Genomic DNA, 19,919 nt, shown 5'->3' on the forward strand with positions numbered 1-19,919 from the left:
ATTTTTGGAATCCTCATTAAATTTCCTATCTATTGACATAAAAAAACACTTGATGATGATGACGACACAAAAATAAAGAAGAAATTGCGACCTTTTCAATTTTCCTGTTGGACCTCAACGAATTTAAAGGAAAAAATCAAATTTGTGGCTTATACACAGAGAATATTATCCGCATTTTGATCGGGTTAATTAATCTCGAATTGAGCAGGTTAGAGGGGAAATATTTTGCTATTAAAAGCGCTTTTACGTCGAGGACTTTCAGTGCAATTAGTTAATGTGCCGTTCTAACTTAATCACTGGTTATATGGAATAGCTTAACGAAATTCATTAATTTGAAAAGCGTTTTTTTGTTGTAAGCCTCCGGGGATTATTTAAACTTTGGACTTACTTTTAATATCCTTCTTGAGGGTTTTTTAAAAATTCATAATTTCGCGCCGAACTTTCGCCCGCCAAATTAAGTTTTGTATCGGAAGTAATTTGGCAAATTACTCCTCCCCCAACGTAGGGAAAATGGTGTTTTTTTTTTGGAGTAAGGGACTTACTAGCCTTTAAACTCCCTCTTCATTAAAAGCATTAATTAGATTCGTTTTCGGACGGTTTTCAGTCACTTTGAAGTCCTTATCGACAAGTTGACAAGAGAATAAATGGAAGGCAAAATTGTCTTTTGTAAACAGTTCCTTTTTCAGTTGGTAGGGATTTTTTGGCTGCGCCACTGTCCGAACAAAGGAAAAGGGGTGATTGACGATGTTCTGCTGTTTTGGGTCACGTGTTTTCCAGATTTCTTTCTCTCTTACCCCCCTTTCCGTTTCGGTCCGCGCAGCATCATTTGTCATTTTTTTCGCTTAATTTCGTGGGCCACAGTCTTTTTATATTACTTATCTTTTGTCTCGACGGCCATCCTTTATCCGCCGAGTGGAAGTATGACAGTCGAGTTTTATTAGGTAAGAACCGGGCATATTTCATCGTCCCCGGATACGGGAACTGGCTTTATTGACTGAACAAATCATAACTCGTCTTGAAACGATCGCAATCGGTACAAATCAAGTTGAATAGGCGAACATTTTCAAAAAAAGTCGTTCAATTTAAGAGAGAGTTCTTTTTGAATTCGACTACATTTTGTGGCACGAGACGGAGTCTTCTACCGTCTGCCGAAATCCATTCATTTTTTTGACTACACCTCTGTAAACTCGGATCCGTAAAAAAAGATTATTTAGGTCATCAGAAAGAAGAGGAAAATACCTTTTAATCCTCAAAAAAATTATTAAAATCGAGTGTATCAATTTGAAGAAACAGCCGCTCAACGAGCAAGAGAAACTTTATTCAAGAATTTTTTGGTCTTTTAAACTGGACCGTAATAGCAAATAACAATTCAAGACAGTGAACTACTCAAAAACGTCACTGTTTTTAGTACAAAAAAGCGACAAATTCGTATAATTTGCAATTTAAGTAAAGCTGTTGAGAAATCATTTTAAGAGAAATTGCAACACTGCAAGTCAATTTGCATTTATTTTCAAAGGTAGAATCAAAGCACTTGGTAAAAAAACAACTAAATGTCAAAATGGTTGGTTTATCAGTTGAGTAAATCAGAATAAAACCATCAAACATAATTAATTACAGATTGTAGAATTCGACTATATTTTGTGGTACGAGACGGAGCGTTCTTGCCGATGACGCACTACGTGCATTCTAATTGCAATCTTGCCTCCTGTATTTTATTATTTTGCCATTTTCGAATATCTGCTTTAATGTTTTTTTAAATAACACAAATTTCTATTTGTACTACAGTGGTATTGTGGAACTGGATGTTACTAAAACTTCACCTTTTCTTCTCCCCATCATTTTCAGTAAATTTGCCGCTCTTTTTTTGGGGCGACCGTTTTAAAGTCGAGCAAATAAACTACTTCTATTTACGGGTAGTAAGCAAAACGACATAAATCCCGGAATACAATAAATAGAGGGCGAATTTGGCGAAGATTAAGCTCGCGTTGTAATGTTAACAGGGCTTTGGGAATTGTCGAGGACTGTGCAATAGGATTATCTCCGGTATGTGGTGGATTTGTTTAAACGGGAGATTTAATTTAATTCTTGCTCGATAAATGCTTTTTTGTTACGTTAATAGAAAATTGCTCAGTTTTTCGCAAGTCTCGTCACGATAATGGACTACGACGTATTTTTATAACTTTGGACTAGGATGGTCCCTAGAAAGAAGCTGAAGCTCGTAAAACGGCAAGTCGGATGTGCCTTAATGGAATTTGTTGTCTTTCCATTATAGTCGAGGATTATTCTACCTTCGGATTTGAGCTTGGAGGTCAGAAGTTCACCGTGATAACTAGAAAAAAAATGAGCGCTCCAACCGACAGAATTTAATGTATTTGTGAGTTAAAACCGGACGCATAAATTAAATTACGTCCCACTTGTCGGGCGCGTATTAAAATCGGACTTTTTGCCGATTAAATTTCTCTTTGAAAAATGATTTTACCCTATTTTCGATTAAAACGGATCGCGCATAATGAATACGCACACACATCAAATGGTGCGGACATTCAGAATGCTCCAAATATTTCTGTCACATTGCTGAAATAGCAAACCGGGATTTCGATTTATAAAAACGAAAATATTTATTAAAATAGGGCGACCGTTTTAATTTGTATTAAAAGGTGTCGTTCAGGCAAAAACAACATCAAAAACAGATTGAGTGCTTTTAGAAGTCTGAAAAAGCGACAGTAAACGCCAAAACAACTTTTTTTTAAAAAAGGGCGACCGTTTTAAAGTCGCTTAAAATGACCGTAAATAACACTAGACATATTTTGACTTCCTAGAATAGTACATTTTATGAAAATTACGATCCTTTTTTTAAAAAGGGCGACCATTTTAATTTCTCTTAAAAGGTGTCGTTCAGGCAAAAACAACATGAAAAACAGATTGAGTGCTTTTAAAAGTCTGAAAGAGCGACAGTAAACGCCAAAACAACTTTTTTTTTAAAAAAGGGCGACCGTTTTAAAGTCGCTTAAAATGACCGTAAATAACACTAGACATATTTTGACTTCCTAGAATAGTACATTTTATGAAAATTACGATCCTTTTTTTAAAAAGGGCGACCATTTTAATTTTTCTTAAAAGGTGTCGTACAGGCAAAAACAACATGAAAAACAGATGGAGTGCTTTTAAAAGTCAGAAAGAGCTACAGTAAACGCAAAAAGCAACTTTTTTTGAAAAAAGGGCGACCGTTTTAAATTCGCTTAAAATGACCGTAAATAACACTAGACATATTTTGACTTCCTAGAATAGTACATTTTATGAAAATTACGATCCTTTTTTTAAAAAGGGCGACCGTTTTAAAATAGAATAGAAAACGCCGTTAAAGGCCTAGATAACAGAAGAATTTTTTTTTTAAAAAGGGCGACCATTTTAAAGTCACTTAAAATGATATTAACGGTCATTCAATCGTATATCGGACAAGTGATGCGATTGTATGTAGTAATTGAAACAACGCTCGTTGCAGCTCAACATAATCGTTCGTACTGCACTATTCGGTCGGACTCGAACCGCTCTAAATGCGCTACAACGACAAAAACGAGCCGTCGCCCATTCCGGTAATTGTAAGTGCCAGTGAATAACACGGTGCGGCGGTTTTATTTAAATTACCGTCCGCGGTTTTGCGAAACGTTCGATGTTTCACGCGATCGTATTTTGTTACGACAAAAAAATATAAGCTCGACGTACATCGAAACAGAAAGCTTTGGGGAAAAGTCTCCCGAAGCGCCAAATTAGATTTCGCGCCGAAGAGGCTTCTAAATGAAAAGTTTCGCGCAGAAAGGAAGCGTCACTAATCTAGTTTGGGGGAGTCCTACGGGGAGTTGTCCTGTCGTTGCGACCGAGTTTCTATCGAAAAATTAACAGGAATTGTCCTGGGACAGTGTACGCCACTAAACGCGACAGGCTTAAATCGGTCGCCCTATATTAAAACAGCCGCCCCCGACAAAATAAACGCGCACTACCAAACCGAGATTTGCTTAACGGAACACGTTCAATCAAAACCGAACAAAAAAGGCTATTCCCGGTATCTCTAAAGATAAGGGCGAAACAGGAAACTTTTATACAACTTTCGGCTTTAATCCTTTTATACTTTTATCTCTGGGCCAGATATGGAATACCTCAAGAGCGGCATTAAACATCATTCTGGCCCGGGAGCGACTACGCCGTGACTGGAATTCTAAGAAAAGCAATATCCTCGACCGGTTGTGCACCTACTCTAACACGATAGAGTGCCATACTGCCATTTTGTGCGGGAAAACGTGATAATTTAAATGGACGCCCTTTTTTTAAATCATCCGCCCCATTTATACTAATCGTGACGATCGAATATTAAAACGCCCATCAAATATTATGTGACTTTCATAATTTTTTACAGTATGACACACACTTTGTTTTTTTTTATAAAAAAACAATTTTAACTACTCGAGGTTTTTAAATAGTAAATTACAGACAGCACTAGTTGTAGTTTGTGAACCATTCAACGTAACTGAAAGGTTCGAATCCGGCTGCTTAAATCATCAAGTTCAAACGCTTGTAACTCCGTTTCAGTGACAGTTACAGCAAAAAGTCTGGTTAGATGATTTAAAGAGAATTTCCAGAGCTTTCGAATGGTTTTTTACTGAACTCCGTAGCGTCACAAATAACAAAGTTACGAGCTGTAAAAAAAAAGGGCGATCATTTTATTTACAACTTTATAAAGTTGTATTCCAGCTCGACGTTAATTGTGATGATTCTATGACAATTTAAATTGAAGTAGTTTTTCCCGTGTGTTTTTTTACATTACGAGCTGTCAAAAGTGACAAACTACATTTCACTAAATCAACTTCAAGTCAGCAAATTCAAACGCTTGTAAGTTTGTTCGAGTGACAGTTACACGAAAAAGTGTAATAAGGTGATTTAAAGAGAATTTCCAGAGCTTTCTAACGGTTTTTTACTGAACTTTGTAACGTCACAAATAACAAAGTTGCGAGCTGTCAAAAAAAAGGGCGACCATTTTATTTACCACTTTATAAAGTCGTACTCCAGCTGATGATTCTATGACAGTTTAAATTGAAGTAGGACCGAAAAAAAAAAGAGCGACCGTTTTAATACCAGAATTTTATGGGCGACAAACACAAATAAGACAACAAGGAAGCGTTAACGTAATTTCGTCGCCCTTTTTCGCCGTTCCGAGTCTAGTAACGACGTAATTTTCCGCACAGTGTAATCTCTTACGCCCTATTAAGGTTGTTGATGTCGTAGCTGGAAATTTTAAGCCGCCGATGTTTATTATTTAGTCGGTCGCTCTTTTGTGTTGCGCGAGGTTTGATAAATAGACTTGCCGCCCCGAACCGACGTACTAAAAGCCTTTCCCTGTGTCTTTTTCTTGTCTGAATGCAGGTTTTTTCCGACGCGTACGAACTTCTTTGAGAAGTCTTCAATGCCTTCGGTCATCCGTGCAACCCGAACATTAATATTCATTCCGCGGCGTCGGTCGTTACGTGAAAATGCATTAACTTGGCTATTTCTCAGACCGTGGAAGTTCTAATTAATCGACCGCGTTTGTCTCCCCGCAAAAAAGTTTGAAACCTCGCAGAGAACAATATTTACTCCCGGGGGCGGCGTTATGAAAGGAAATAATTAATTCTTGCACAAATACCCTCAATTTACATATTTTCCCGTTATTTTCGAGTGTAAATCGGGTCTCTTATCGAAAGGGTCAAGAGTACACGAGAGTACGATAAAATCATTTACCGTTTTAATTAGTATCGAGTGCCGCGTAAAGGGTCCTCTTTTACTCGCCAGAATTCTGATCGAGGGAATTACAATTACAACGGTATCCCGACAATAATTAAAACCTTCATTCCCACAAGATTTGTACGTATAAATTATTAAAATGGTCGCCCTTTTTCATCAGCATCTAAAGAACGAAAATTGCGTTGACTATCCACTTCCGCACATCGTTTAGTCAACGATTTAAGTGAAATTAAAACAGCCGCCCTTTTTTTTTAAACGGTTGCCCTTTTTAAAGAAACACCGCTTTTGGTGTTTTGAACCCAAAAACTGTCAAAAATGTTAAATTAGCCACCCTTTGGTAAGAAAGTTGGCAAATTTTATTTTTACCTTAAAATTATTTCAATTATTAAATTCAAATCATGTTCAAAATGAAAATTCAGTTGGAAACTAAAAGTTAATTTCAAAGTCATACAAATTATGATACTTAAAAGATTTTTGACGTTAAAAAATTGTAAACTGACATTAGTGGATGGTGGTCTAGAAAGGGCGACCATTTTAAAACCGTAAGTAGTACGCAGAGTATTAACAACGAAAATAAGTAGCTTAGTTAGGGTAATGACTAAAAAAAGGGCGGAAATTTTAAAATACTTGTGCGTCATACTTTCAACAATTATGAAAATCATATGTTGGATAGTTGAAAAAATAAAGTGTGTATCATAACTTCTTAAATTATGAATTCTTGATTATAATACAGTAAAGTGGGTGTCATAGTCGCAAAAATTATGAAGACAATTTGTTTAATCCACCATACCCACTCTGTTGTGATACATGCAAATATTCCACGTGTGGATTGAGCATAATGTTCATTATTATGTATATTTTTAAACTGGTAAAAGTGTGTAGCTAAATTTGCGAGTTTTTCAAAAGTTTGAGGTTTACAATCAGCGTACGATGACTAGAGGGAAACTGAAAAAAAGAAAAACATCCTCCCATCGAGAGAAAATTTTTCAAAGCGTCTTGGGGCAACTGCAAAGTTCATTAATTTTATTTGCTGAAACCGGGACGTGTGCGATTACTTCGATAGTGGAAAGTTTACACCTCGTGGACGAGTCTTAATTAAATCGGTCGCCCTTTACCGCGCGCGCCATCTTCCAAACTCGGGGAACTAAACAGGGCGCGCAGAAATTAGATTCTGCCACGTAACTGCTGCACAAAGTTGGACGGACCATAGAAAAGTGGTTGTGCTGACGACGTTGTCCATTCATTTCCAAGAAGGATGGGGGGAAACAATGGCTTACGGGCGAGTTAAGCGGGGGGGGAGGTTTTATGGCGACTAAACTTTCCCAAAGTTGGTCAGTTCCGAGACGAAACTTGGGATTGAGCTGCATGCATCGATTGTTCGAGTTTTTCATGAAACACGAGCAAAGAAAATTAGTCTTAACGAGGTGCCTGGGGATGTCCTTAAATTAGTCCGAAACCAACTGCTGTTTGTCTGCGGGATAATTAACACGTTCAGATTGGGGGAACCCTAATTTTAGATTTGCTTGTCTTACATTAAAGTAGTCGCCCTTTTTAAATCGGTCAGTGACAACATTAATGTTATTAAAACGGTCTGCTTAAGAATGCCGCCCTTTTAAAGCCAAACCTGAGAAACTTTAAAGTACCGCCCTTTCTGTAATTTTTTTTTTCTTTGGAGAAACGTTAACTAGGTGGCTGTTATTACAACATTTTTATTTATTAAAAAAAGTCGCCCTTTTTTGAAGAACCGCTCTTTTGTTAAAAGGTCGCCCTTTATTGTGTTCATTTCATTATAAGCATTTGCTTAATTGACCGTTTTTTAAAATTATTACCAAATTTTGCATTTTTGCCAAATTGTCTATTTTTCTAATTTGTTACCAACTTTTTGCGAGGTTGCCAATTTTTTTAAATGTAGCGCCAAATTTTTGAAGTGTTGCCAAATTGACTATAAAACTATAGTAATTTCTTAAAAGCCAAAAATTGACTGAAAAAACTAAAAAAACTAAAGGGTTAACTCCAAAATCATGAAAATTAGAAACCTAACCCAACCTGGAAATTGTCTTCATGAAATCATGAAATATTTTGCAACATAACTACAAATGATATTATACACGAATATAATAGAGAAAGGGCGACTTAAACTATACAAAAGAAAATAAAAAGGGCGACGGTTTTAAACTATAACTCCAAGACGGTTAATTTCCAGCAGTGAGGGCAAAAAAGGTAAAAGGGCGGCTATTTTAAAGTTCTACTGAAGTACATTACATTTTGACTATTTGAATGTTATAAGGTTAGTAAAATGACAAAAAAGGGCGACTGTTTTAAACTACTAGTGAAAAACAGTTAAATAACAAAAAATTTTATAAAATGAGAAAGTGTACAGTATGTAACAAAAGGGCGGCCATTTTAAACTGTTACAAGTAAATGTCTGATTTAACTAAAACTTTGTAGAAAGGTTTAATTTTTACTATATGTGATAAAAGTACGGAAAGGGCGACCGTTTTAAACTACTAAACGAAAACAGTTAATTTGGTTAGGTTAGGTTAGGTTAGTAGAATGACAAAAAAGGGCGACTGTTTTAAACTACTAGTAAAAATTAACATTTTTTTTAAATTGCCTTGAGAGAGTACAGTATATGAAAAAAATAATAAACTGGACGATGATTTGATCATAAATTATAAAAAAAAGGGCGACCATTTTAAATTAGTATAAATAATCGTTGGATTTTAATAAAATTTTCCAGGATTTACTGTGACCATAAATATTCCATAACAAAAGGGGTTTTAAACCACAATGTTCTGTGTTACACAAATTTTGGAGTAACCATGAAAAAAGGTCGGTTTTTTGTCGGGAAGACATAAACACAAGCATAATACGGCCATAACCTCAACATTGGGCCAGTCAGTCCGTCTCATTTCCTTGCAAATTTCCTGTGATCCATCCGCAAACCTTTTACTACACTCGTTTAGGAGTGGTCTGATCAGTTTGTTTTGCGATTCCGCTAAATTGGAAAGCGCTTTTTCAAAGGTGAGAGACGAGTGGAAGAGAGCTTGAGGGGGTTGTTGGTGGGTCGGAAAATTAACGTCACTAACAACAAAAGTGAATAAACTTCTAGCCAGGTTTCCCGAGGGAATACGATTCCTCGTCTCTCCACTTCGAAAACGCAATTTCCTATTCGGCGCAGTCCGCCCTTTTATATCCGGAAGTTTTCCGGGCCAACTTTTTCTCTACACATTCATTTTTTTTTTTTTTCTTCCGGTTACTTTCCCGAACAGTAACGAGTTTATGCGGACTCGCTTCGTTGACTTTATCGAGTTATTAAGAAAATGTGTATCATACGATCAAGAGTTATGGAAAAAGTCATGAAAACTGGATAGATTAATTCCACCGAAAGTTTCTTGAAGAATTAAGTGCATAACTCCGTTATTTGAACAAAAAAGCAAAAAAGTGTAATTAGAAGAGTTGTAGCGAACTAAATTCTCTACAAGAGGTCATTTGAGAGAGATATTCCTCCAAAACGATTTTAAAAAACAAAACGAGTCAAAATAGCAAAAAAGTGACATCTTAAAGGGCGAGAAAAATGACGATTAATTGCTCTGGAAGGGAGATTTTCCCTTTTGTTTGTTCGTTTCTGAATGCCGGCTGACAGCCCTTGTAACCCGAAAACCATATGGAGACCGTCCCTTTGTCGGTAGGGACGGTTTAAGGTTTATTGTCCGCCCTTCCGATTGAAATTTGACCCTTCCGCATTTTTCTACTAGTTCAGCCATCCTTGTGAGTTGTTCCTACAAAGTTTCTCCAATAACAAACGCTTAGAAGTCGACGTTTAAAACGGTCGCCCTTTTTTTGTTTTTTACTCTTTTTTCAGTCAAAAAAATGTTGGTTTCAAATTTGTATAGTTTCAATTTGCCACTTAAAAAAATAATCTTATACGGTCGCCTTTTTGGTGTTGTTTTGAAACGGCCGCCCTTTCCAGAGAAAAAAATGGAGAATGCGAGTCGTTTAAAACGTAATTAACTTAAAACAGTTTAAATCTGACTAAAACGAAACTTTTTGATTACCGAGGTCAATTCGTGTAATTTGATGTCGTCGATGCCAAAAAAGTCCTTGGGGGAGATAAAGGTAATCCGGTTTTGCGACTTCTTCCAGGTCCAGAAATTCGTCGGAGAGCCAAAAGGTATCAGCTTGTAATAATGACGTTTGCGTTGAAAAAAAGCGTCTTTTTTATATTCCTCCAACTCTTCTTTACGTCTTAATTACCTCCCCCGCTTGATAAGAATGCGGTGGATTAAAAGCGCCGCCCTTTTTTCCGCCCATTAGAAAGTTTAGTAGGATTTTTCAGCGCAACTTTGCAGAGCGTTTCGGATCGTTAGTGGAGGCACTAAACTTTAATAAATATCTATCATTGCTCTCGCCGATATATATGGGAAAGTTTTCAATGGAAATTAAACCAAACAGATCGATCACGTACGTCGTTTGCCTTCCCAAAACCGGAGAGGAAAATGGATTATCCGTGCTCGAATTCCAAAAGTTTTTTCGTTACGCGATACGAAAGGAAAAAATTTAAATTTCTCGAAAGGCTTTGGCCATGTCAACCGTCTGGTATTACGTAAGAAAAGGGCGACCATTTTAAAACACAATGTCTGATTTTCCTAAGAAAAAACTAAATTTTTTTAAACAATATAGTCCAAAGTGTCTAGAATCTTGTGTAAAACTGGCCTCTTTAGCTTTTCACGTTACCGAGATATTGAATTTCAAAAAGTAGTCAAAAAGACATCAAATTTGAATTTTTTGGTGGTGGTGGTTTTTTTTGTACTTTTTTCGCCTAATTTAAGGTTCTTTAGTATAAATATGCCCTTTTCTGTGCATTGGAACCCTCTTGGAGTAAAATAAAAAATTGCCAAAATTGCACTTTTTGCAAAAATTGCATTTTGTCAATTTTTGAATGATTGTAACTTTTTTATTTGAACTCTTTAAGATTTCACTAAAACATCATTAGAAATAGGATACAAAGTACTACAAAATGAGCCAAAATTGACCTCTGTAGCTCTTCACGTTACCGAGATATTGAATTTCAAAAAGTAGTAAAAAAAGACCCCTAACACCCCCCCATTCTTTCAATTTTTTTGAAAAATGAAAAATTTTAAAGTGCTCTTTTTTTACTTATTTCACCTAATTTAAGGTTCTTTGGTATAAATATGCCCTTTGCTGTGCATTGGAACTCTTCTGGAGCAAAATAAAAAATTGCCAAAATTGCACTTTTTGCAAAAATTGCATTTTCTCAATTTTTGAATAATTGTAACTTTTTTATTTGAACTCTTTAAGATTTCACTAAAACATCATTAGAAAGAGGATACAAAATACTACAAAATGAGCCAAAATTGACCTCTGTAGCTCTTCATGTTACCGAGATATTGAATTTCAAAAAGTAGTAAAAAAAGACCCCTAACACCCCCCCATTCTTTCAATTTTTTTGAAAAATTAAAAATTTTAAAGTGTTCTTTTTCTACTTATTTCACCTAATTTAAGGTTCTTTGGTATAAATATGCCTTTTGCTGTGCATTGGAACTCTCCTGGAGCAAAATAAAAAATTGCCAAAATTGCACTTTTTGCAAAAATTGCATTTTGTCAATTTTTGAATGATTGTAACTTTTTTATTTGAACTCTTTAAGATTTCACTAAAACATCATTAGAAAGAGGATAAAAAATACTACAAAATGAGCCAAAACTGACTTCTGTAGCTCTTCACGTTACCGAGATATTGAATTTCAAAAAGCAGTAAAAAAAGACCCCTAACACCCCCCCATTCTTTAATTTTTTTTGAAAAATGAAAAATTTTAAAGTGCTCTTTTTCTACTTATTTCACCTAATTTAAGGTTCTTTGGTATAAATATGCCCTTTTTTGTGCATTGGAACCCTCTTGGAGCAAAATAAAAAATTGCCAAAATTGCACTTATTGCAAAAATTGCATTTTCTCAATTTTTGAATAATTGTAACTTTTTTATTTGCACTTTTTAAGATTTCACTAAAACACCATTAGAAAAAGGATAAAAAATACTACAAAATGAGCCAAAATTGACCTCTGTAGCTCTTCACGTTACCGAGATATTGAATGTAATTTTCAAGCAGTAAAAAAAACCCTAATTTCTTTTTCTTACAGTTTGATCAAATTTTGGTTAGAATTTTACTAACAATTACCTTCAAAAGTCAGTTACTCAGAAAGGGCGACCGTTTTAAACTGCCACGTTTCGCAATAGCGAAAGGAAAATTAAAATAGCTCGAAGGTCTTTCGGGAATGTCAAACTTCTAAGAATATTATTGTCGCAAGATTGAAAAAATTAAGCTATTCCAGCCGGAGTAACTCAATTTCACTCCCCTTCTGATTGTTCGAGGCGTTTTGTTGTCGCCCTTTTTGCGGTATTAAACGCGTGCTTACCGCATCTTCCAGCAGCTCAAAATATCACAGCAACCTAAATTTCCGTAAGCTTAATTGCCATTTTTAATATTCACGAACGGCGTGCGAATAAATCGACAGAGCGATCAGGAAAACGAGTTTTATAACGCGTTATTACACACCGGGGTCCCTTGAGCCGGATTAACGAATTCTCCTCAAACGATCCTAAGTTATTCAAGTCGATTTAAATTGCCAGGAAGTTGTTACCAGGTAATTGACTTGGAGGGGAGAAACGTTATGAGGGCGGCAAATTTAAGAAAAGAGCGACCGTTTTAATGAAGCAAAAATTATGTTATTAAGCTAATGAGTCTGTGAATCTACTTGTTTTAAAAAAGGCGGGCATTTTAATATTGATTTAATTACTGTATTAAAAAGCTAGTTTTTTAGTCGCGACACAACTAATAATTTTAAAAAAGGGCGACCTAGTAAACTCTGGCAAATCAACAGAGCGATTCAGGCAAGGAATTTTACAATACGTTATTACACACCGTGGCCCTAGAGGCGGATTAGCGAATTCTCCTTCAAGTCTTCCCTTCCTAGTAAGTTATTCATGTTTTCCTCTCAACTTAAATTGGCAAAAAGCCATTTTGCTAACGCCCGGCGCTTATAAATCCGTTGTCAATGGCGGTTTTCAATCAAACTAAGATCCCGAGTCGCATATCTCGGAGTTTAATTAAATCTAGAGAAACTTTAAACAAGGACTACGAGGAGCGTCAATCCATAAATTATCTGCCGGTTCGGAGTTCGAGAGGGCGACCGAAAAACTCCAATTTAGGTGTTAATTCTTGATGAGGGATGGACTGGACGAGGGACTGAAAAAACCATCAAAGTTATCGCGGCAAATTTAAATTTAAAACTGCCGCCCTTTTAATCCTTCAACGACAATACCAATACCAATAAATCACCACTGGTCTGGGCGGAAAGTTTTTAAAACGGTCGCTCTTTTTGTTCCAACATTTTTTTGAAAAATTTGACACAGAATAGGTTTTAAAAGCAAATTTTTGGAAAAAGCTTGATTGTAAATTTTTTAAGTATTTAACATTTCTTGATAGTTGTATAAGTTAATGAGCTTATTTTGCAAAGTTGTACGATAAAGGGCGACCGTTTTAAACTGCTATAACGAAACATTTAAATTTCCTGACAATTTGGAATTATGTACTATAAAATGTGAGGTTTGTATAAATTGGATTATTCATTGATATACTTTAGGAATCAACATTTATTAACTCAATAAAAAGGCAAATAAAGTTAACATTTAAAACAGTCGCCCTTTTTGCTTATTTTTTAGTTTATAAACCAATTTTCATGATTTTGATCAATTTTCATAATTTTGCTCATTTTTTAGTTTCTGAACCAATTTTCATGATTTTCATGTCTTCTGAAATCAAATAAAAATCTTTGATACTAAAACGTACTTTTTTAAGTAAAGTATGAGCGTGTTTAAAACGGTCGCCCTAAAAAAGGGCGACCGTTTTAAACTCGTAGAAGAAAACATTCTCCGTTGCTGTAACTTTGCAATTATGCAGTGTCAGGTTTGATAATTCCAAAAAAAAAATTGTGAAAACTTAATCTGTCAGACGTTTGCAAGCTTGACAGACTGCACCATCAGTCTGCAAGGTGATACAGTCGAGCGGAGTTGCGTTAGATAAATGGGAAAATTAGCATGAAACTGCGCTCTATCAAGGGCGACTATTCATTCCGACGGAGTCACACGTCAACTTTTAGTAACCCTAAATGAACTGAGAAATCTCGTCTTCCCTACTGAAATTACCTCGCTAATAACGAGCGCCATGAAAATCATTAATTTTGTCAGTTCGCCTAATGATGTTTCAGTCTTTGCCTATTATTCAAGCTCGCGAATTTGAAACTTTGATTGATACTTGCGGTATTTTTGGCGGAAAAATTTGCGGCCCGAAACGAGCTTTTTAGGGTTTTTTTGTCATCCCACAAAGGAATTTACATAAAAACCAACAATGTACAAAATCCGACGCAAATATTTCACTCAAGTGCGCGTTTTACATTATTTTGTCTGAGAAACAAATTTACCGGCCGCATTAACAGGTCCCTCGGGCCGGGTACGTTCTGAATGAAATATGGTACAAGACCGTATAAACTTTGCATGCATATTTCAGTGTTTTAAATCCAATTTTCCTGTTTTTCTCAAAGATTGACGGTCGCCCTTTATGAAGCAAGCGTTTTTTACCTCGAGTGTGTAAAAAGTTGAGCAAAGAGGTCGACCGTTTAAGACACTAAGAGACATTTCATAATTTAAGAGAGTATGATGCACATTTGAAAAAAAAATGTTTTTCATAATTTTTGATTGTATGACACACAGTTTACTTTTTAACCGGAAATGTGGAAAAAAAAATTAAATTTTTGAATTAATTTTTCTTATTTTTGAAAAATCGCAGCTCTTTTATAAGAATTTCCTTCCTGCGCCATTTTCAAGAGTAAGAACAATACTTCAGCTCTTCATGTTGAAGAGGAATACTGGATTTCAAAAAAGTTATTAAAAAACACCTCTAACGACGCCATTCTTGCGGTTTTTGGGCTTATTTCACTTAATATAATCACAATTTGGAAGTTCATAATTTTTTTAAGTATGACACACATTCTCTCTAGTTTATGATTAAATTTGCTCAAACAAAGGGCGACCGTTTTAACTACCTTGTCTAAGTGTTTAAATCGCAAGTTTTTCGAGTTGATTTCGCCGATTTAGAGCGGTTCACTAACGTTTTCGCCCCGGAAAAGAGGATAATCCGTATTAAGTGGGTTTCGTCGATGCGAGAAAAGAGACTCCATAACTGCGTTACTAGTCCATACGAAAAATCGTCGGAGTGAAATTTTCTCGCGTTCCTTTTGTTTCTCGGGGCGGGCACATTCGAATCTGCGCGAAGTGGAAACGATAATCCTCGCAATTATTTCCGGTTATCGTTGCACGCATCAGTGCGTCCACGGAAAAGGGGCGACTTTAGCGTGCCGCCCCCCACCCCCGAACACATCCGGCCAGGTTAAGTCTGCCAGAAAATAGATAAGAAGTTCTCTCCGGTCTACAGTCTGGAACCGGGGTAACTCGATTTACTTTTCTACGGTAAACGACGCTATTTAGACCGACATTAAGTAGTTTTCTTTGCCTCGGCCGGAACGCTGCATTAGCCAAAAAAAACCGCAACGACTAGACGAAGTTTCCACTTTTGCGGATGAGTTGCATGTGAAGGGCGACCGTTTTAATTTCCAATCAGAAACACGTACGTTGCGTTTAACTTTAATTGCTTCTAGAATTGAATAGGGGCGACCGTTTTATTTCTATACTCTCTGTTTAAAAAGGGCGACTGTTTTATTGTTGTATTTCAGTGCATTTTTGATAAAAATCGGTTGGTTCAGACAACTTTAAAACTTAATCAACTTAGTGACACTTAGGGCGACCGTTTTATTCTCACTAATTTCCAATCGTCACTCACGTTTAGTTTCGTACAAAAGGTTTGTCAGAAGTTGGTCAAACAACTTGAATTGCTGTATGATAATATTGATTCCGAACTGTTTGACTTTGGTGGGACATAACTTTCGATAAGGTTGCCGCAATGGCGTCGCCCTTAATTAAATGTTGTAATCAATTGGAAATTGTCCACGTCGGCAACCAAATAGGCTTGACATAAGTTCGCATTACATGATGGGAAAACAACATTCTAACTATCGAACATCGGGATATAATTCGGGCAAACGAGCCCTTACATCATCATCGCGAATCGTTCCCAAAACGGGGCTGCTTTAAACGGCATTTCGGTATTTGTCCGACGCATTAAGGACATTCATGCGGCCCTCAATAAACTCGCAGACAATCGTAATTTCTGGGGGCTCTTTTCCCTCCCTTTTCGAACCCAAATTTGTCGCATAATTATTGCTATTACTCCCTAATTGATTCTCGATAATGGTCGCAGTTTTAACCGAAGGGCGACCGTTTTATTGATTTTGAGTGGCAGTTAAGGGGCGACTTTGTTCAAAGCAAAATTTTACTAAAGAATGACAAAACGAGATTGTTTCATGAAAAGGGCGACCGTTTTAAAACTTTGCCACAAAGCTTTTTCACACTTCAGGAATGTTGTCAAATTGACTTTTTTCACAATTTAGAGCCAATTTATTGCAGTGTTGCCAAATTGACTGTTTCCCTAATTTGGTGCCACATTTTTGCAAGGTTGCCAAACTGATTTGTTTCTGAATTTAGCACTAATTTACTGCAATGTTGCCGAATTAACTATTTTCCTAATTTAGTACCACATATTTGCTTTTGTTGAGATTTAAGTTGTGTTTTTCATAACTTTTGAGAGTATGACACACATTTCATTTTAAGAATTGAAAATTTAATAGGACTACACTATTGCAATGTTGTCAAATTGGTAGGTTACTTATTTCACCTAATTTATGGTCCTTTTTACTAAAATTTTACTAAAAAATGACAAAACAAGAATATTTCAAGAAAAGGGCGACCGTTTTAAAATTTTGCCACAAAGCTTTTAATCACACTTCAGGAATGTTGTCAAATTGACTTTTTCACAATTTAAAACCAATTTATTGCAATGTTGCCAAATTGACTGTTTTCCTAATTTGGTGCCACATTTTTGTTTTTGTTGAGATTCAAGTTGTGTTTTTCATAATTTTTGAAAGTATGACACACATTTCACTTTAAGAATTAAAAATTTTATAGGATTACACTATTGCAATGTTGTCAAATAGGTAGGTTAGATGAGTTTTCTCTCACGTTTTCCGGAAAAAGGGGAAAAAAGCGTTTTTTATTGGTTGTAAACGGGCGTTTCGGACAAGAATTCGGATTGTCGGTCTCAAACTTGATGGGTTTCGATATTAGGCCATTTGAGGCATTTTTTTCGCTCTATTACTACGTTACCCGAATATTATGTGGCGTGTTTGACCGTGCCACGACATTCCAGTTTGATTAAAGGAGGACCTAGTGCGGAGGTCTTTGAAGAGTGGCACGGCAAAAGGAAATGCCGCAAGGGAGAGGCGGCCTCAAAGAGGCGTCTGTGTTGCCTCAAAATGCAGCAGTTCCTTTTATGTCTGCATATTGTAGAAAGGGGGCGCGCGTGTGCCGCATTCTCGCGGTCGCTACTTATTACTAACTAACCTAGCTACGTTATTGCGTTTTACTTTCTGACAAGAGGCCGGGAAAAATATCGCTTAATATATTCTTTGCGAGCTCGAAGAATCGCGTGCCCCGAATTTGTATGTCATCTTTTCCCAGCGTATGTCACCCTGAAGGGCGTTACGGTATAATAACAGACGTGACGTTGTTGAGGGGAAAAAACTGACGGATGATTAATACAGTAATAATAAGCTAGAGAAGAGGAGGGAATTTAATTAAAATCGAGTGTTGGAATTGTGGAACGCGCTTCGTCAATTGTTGTGAAATACGTACGTCGAGTGCTTGATACATACAACAATTTACCGATATTTAACGACGATTCGAGCTCGAGTGACTGAAATTTGATAATAGGGCCCCTCCGGTCCCTGACTAAGAGGCCTCGAATATTGATGGCGACCGGGCTTTTATGTCTAATCGGCTGACGTCAATTTGGACACGTTTCCACTTATTGAAACATAATTGTAGCTCCGCTAAACCGACGAGACGCTCCAATAATCGAACAAGTTTAAAAAGGTCGCCCTTTTTATTTTCAGAAACCTGCCGCCCTTTCAATTTGATAGCCCTTGTCATAACTGTCAAACCGTTGGAGCAATTTTTGGATCAAGTAATGATGATTAAATAGACCAATCACAGACAATCTTCAGCGTGCGATATGACATAGACCAATTATAGCTTCTCTCAAACTCTTTATACAGTTACGAAATTAACGTTTTGAATTAGATATGACAATTATCCTAATGCTACTGCGTTGTGGTTTAAAAAAAGGGCGACCGTTTTAAATTTGATTATTGTCAATTTGGTGGCCTCTGAAAGGGTAACAAAGTTTTCAGTTTAATCTAACCGGTCCGGTGTTTATGTAAAGGCAACAAAATTAAATCGGGCCTGAATAAAAGGGACATTTAGGAGGGAAGAAGAGAGACACGAAACTATCTATCTTGACAGGATAGTGTACACGGAACTAAAAGCCCCCGGCCCGGTGTCAGTGTATATTACCGGCTGAAGAAAATAAATCCGACGGGAACGTGCCTTGCATAAATGCGTTTACCGGCAGGACCGTACTTCGGATTCATAAAACCGGGCGACATAATTCTGACATTACACGGCCTGCATGCCGATGACGGCAGCCACGTACACCTTCATTAGAAAGACCTTCGAATTTGGGATAGACATCTCCGGAATTAGGAGTAATCTATCCTGACTTTGGGAAGGGGGGACTCCCTTTGACGTTGTCGGAATTTAAAACGGTCGCCCTTTCGTCAGCAGCCAGTTTTTCGCTACATAAACACAAGCATAATGTGGCAATAAGCCCGATATCGGCGTAGTCGGTTCGCTTCATTTCCTCTAATCCATCTGTTCGATTTGAGTGTTTTTTGTTGCTTTCTACCAAGTTATTTGATTTGAGGATGGCAAAAAGGCGACATAATAATTATAATTATATCCCGAAGAGATTATCGAGAATTGTTCCATGGCGGGGGGCGAATTACGGAAGCCATTAAATCTTATAAGCGAAATTTTCATGCACCGGAGCCCCACAAAAGCCGTAATTTCATCATCGCAAGGACAAAAACGGCTCATTATTCTCGCGCTACGGTAACGGTATTATATTTCATCGTTCCCGTCGGCGTCTTTTAAAAGTAACCAGACCACCCTCGGGGGCGTCTCGTCAACCCGAAATTAAACATTCAACCGAATTATTGGTACGGGAATCTGTCTTATAATACGGTCGCCCTTTTTTGATGTCGCTCTATCGAGTAGTAGCGCCCGGTTTTTTCGGCCGAAACGAGTTAATTTCGGAACGTTCCTCAACATCACAGTCTGGAAGACGAATCTGTTTTATAATGAAACCGGAAGTGCGGAGCAACGGGAGCGAAGATTGATGTTGCCATCGTCAGTGTTTGGGGTCTAATTCTCCCTTCCCAGTTTCCTTGCAATCCCTTTTTACGTTTAAACAGCGGCGTTGCTTACATTTAATGCAAAAATACTTTGAAAAAAGGGCGTACGTTTTAATTTTTAAGGGCGGCACTTTTAAAATTTATCGTTGCTTAAAAGACGACTAATTTAATATTGCAAAAATATATCTAATTAGATATATTTTTGCAATGAAATGTTAGATTGGTATCTGAATTAACTGTTTTAACTCTTTTCTTGAAACTTTTCTATGTTATTACTTAACAAAACTAAAATACATCTAAACAATTGAAAGTCATTAAAATTTCAGAGGTGCAAAACGTATTTTAGATTTTGCTGAAAAAGGGCGACCAGTTAAATTTTACAAAATTAATTTTTTTTGTAATTACACGTTTTAAACTATTTAAAAAGTGTCTATAATAATTAATTTCTGAGCAATAAAGACTCTAAAATATTTTCAAAATGGTGGTGCTTCGGTTATACCGGAAGTAGGTACCGACTTGCTTATTTTAAATAAAACACCCCGTATACAGGGTGGTCCAAATTGAATGTAGGATAATTCAAGAGTGGAAAGTACATGAAAATATATTCCAAGTGTCATACAAACTGTAATCGAAAAGCGCACCTTAAAAC

The sequence above is a fragment of the Ips typographus genome, linkage group LG7 (genome assembly GCF_016097725.1).
Source record: "Ips typographus isolate SLU linkage group LG7, UJ_Ityp_2.0, whole genome shotgun sequence".
Classification (NCBI taxonomy): Eukaryota; Metazoa; Arthropoda; class Insecta; order Coleoptera; family Curculionidae; genus Ips; species Ips typographus.